This window comes from Hylobates moloch, unplaced genomic scaffold (genome assembly GCF_009828535.3).
Source record: "Hylobates moloch isolate HMO894 unplaced genomic scaffold, HMol_V3 SCAFFOLD_4, whole genome shotgun sequence".
NCBI lineage: Eukaryota > Metazoa > Chordata > Mammalia > Primates > Hylobatidae > Hylobates > Hylobates moloch.
Window position 1 is genome coordinate 18,665,094 of NW_026652279.1, and position 2,159 is coordinate 18,667,252.

A 2,159-nucleotide genomic window follows, 5' to 3' on the forward strand; every position below is an offset into this window, starting at 1 on the left:
TATGTTTCATATCAGTGATGTTACTTAAAATATGCTTAACCACATATCTCGATTAAAGCCAAATATTATTTGCTCTTCATCATTGTATATTTTTTAAGTATTTTAGTGATAACACATTTTAATAAGTTTATTAAATCATCTTCAAAGATCATCTCAAACGTGAACTTAATGGAACTTACTTTGTAGATTATTAACTTTCCAAGTCACAGAAAACAAAATGGAGAGAAAAAAATCTCAGATTTGGTAAGTTGCTAGATACAGATAACTTTGGTTCTGTCTTTCTGCCCTAAATACAAGTGGCTGAACATTTTTAAACTTAATGCCTAATAATGGAAATGAAAGTGATACCATTGGCATTGGTGGTTGTTTGTATTTCTGCTAGATGATAAGTCACTTGAATGAAATGACCTAATCAATTTTGTGGTATGGACACAGATAATAACACCCATAGTATCAAAGATGAGTACCTAAAAGAGATTGGAAAAATCACTGATAGGATGAATTTATATTTTTCAAATGATATGCATATAATAAATTAAAATGTCAATATTTTAAAATAGAGTCACAAATATTTATTTTATTTATTTATTTGTATTATTATTATTTTTTTCCTCTGAAGTCCTTGCCCCTTATTGGGCAAGGGGTGAGGGAAGCAGACAGACAAGTTGGACATAATAGACGGGTATGTGAGGACAAAATGCTATCCGAAAGCTAGCCAACCCATACTCCCATGAAATGGATGCTAATGCCCTTCAAACTCTGGGCATTGGTTTCACACACATCGTCTTCCAGGGATAAAAGAGGGGGTTCTTGTAAAGCTTCTTGTTACCCTCAACCATGGAGACAAGTTCTGAGTTCTGGTTTTCCTAGGACACTAACTCTAGTGTCCCTGTTCATCAGTGCCTGTGTATGGCCTCCCAGCTCAAGCAGAAATTGACAGAGAGGCATGTATATGGTGAAAAGATATACATATATTTAGAATTAGCCAGCTGGACTCAGTTTAGATGATCCCAATTTTGTTCGCAACATCCAAAGCATCGTAATCAGGAGCCAGTTGAACATATGCCTTCTTCTCTCCATCAGGTCGAATCAGGGTGTTGACCTTGGCCACATCAGTGTCATAGACCTTCTTCACAGCCTGTTTGATCTGGTGCTTGTTGGCTTTAACATCCACAGTGAATACAAGTGTGTTGTTGTCTTCCATCTTCTTTATGGCCAACTCAGTGATCAGAGGAAACTTCATGATAGCATAGGCGTCAAGCTTGTTTCTCCTGGGAGCGCTCTTCCAAGGATATTTGAGTGGCCTCCAGAGTCGCAGTGTCTTGGGCCTCCGGAAGGTGGGTGACGTGCGGATCTTCTTTTTTTTTGTGGCCGTGGACACCTTTCAACACTGCCTTCTTGGCCTTTAAAGCCTTCGCTTTGGCATCGGCTTTAGGAGGGGCAGGAACTTCCTTCTTTGCTTTTGGCGCCATCTTGTGAAAAGGATATTTATTTATTTTAAATAATTAGTTTCTCTCTTTGCACCTCTTGAGATTATCAGAGAATGGAAATAAGATGAAATAAATTTAAACGATAAAACTAACATTTAAAAGTATATTTTGATTGTTGCATCCAGCTTGTAAGTATTGAAGAGCTGTAAGTTATCTAGTTCTACACAAAGCTCAGTGAATAAAAAGCATAAGGCAAAGCACAACTTTTCAGTCTATCAGAAAAAAAATATATTGAAAATGCCATGTGCGAAGTGTATGCTCAATTCAAGGTGTTGAAACCATCAAGCCTCGTGCAAGCTCTTTCTTAGCTTCTGTGACACCAAATAAGCCCTGCTATATGTCTTGATTTACCATGAAAGTTAAGTGTCACATTTTAGGCAAATAAAAATTATTAAAATTTGACAGCTGGCAAATTATGCTAACATCTGGTAACAAATCATTCTTGACAGTTCAATAGTACACTTCTTATTGCATAGCTATTAATATTATAAACAGCAAAATGCAAAAATTATAGCACTCAACTAACATATTCCCTGGAGTGATAGAAGGAATGCCCTGTTTATCTTCATGTGTAAGAAATGTCATTTTTTCACGTCTGAGGTTTGAAGTAGATTGGAACTGAATAATTATAAACATGGGTGGCATCATGCAGTGCCACAAGCTAAAAAG

At 36.5% G+C, this 2,159-nt stretch overlaps 1 pseudogene; it reads right to left on the bottom strand.

Annotated features, from left to right (window-relative positions):
* Positions 1-981: 981 nt before the first annotated feature.
* Positions 982-1,472, bottom strand: LOC116466286 (large ribosomal subunit protein uL23-like; annotated as a pseudogene).
* Positions 1,473-2,159: the final 687 nt, after the last annotated feature.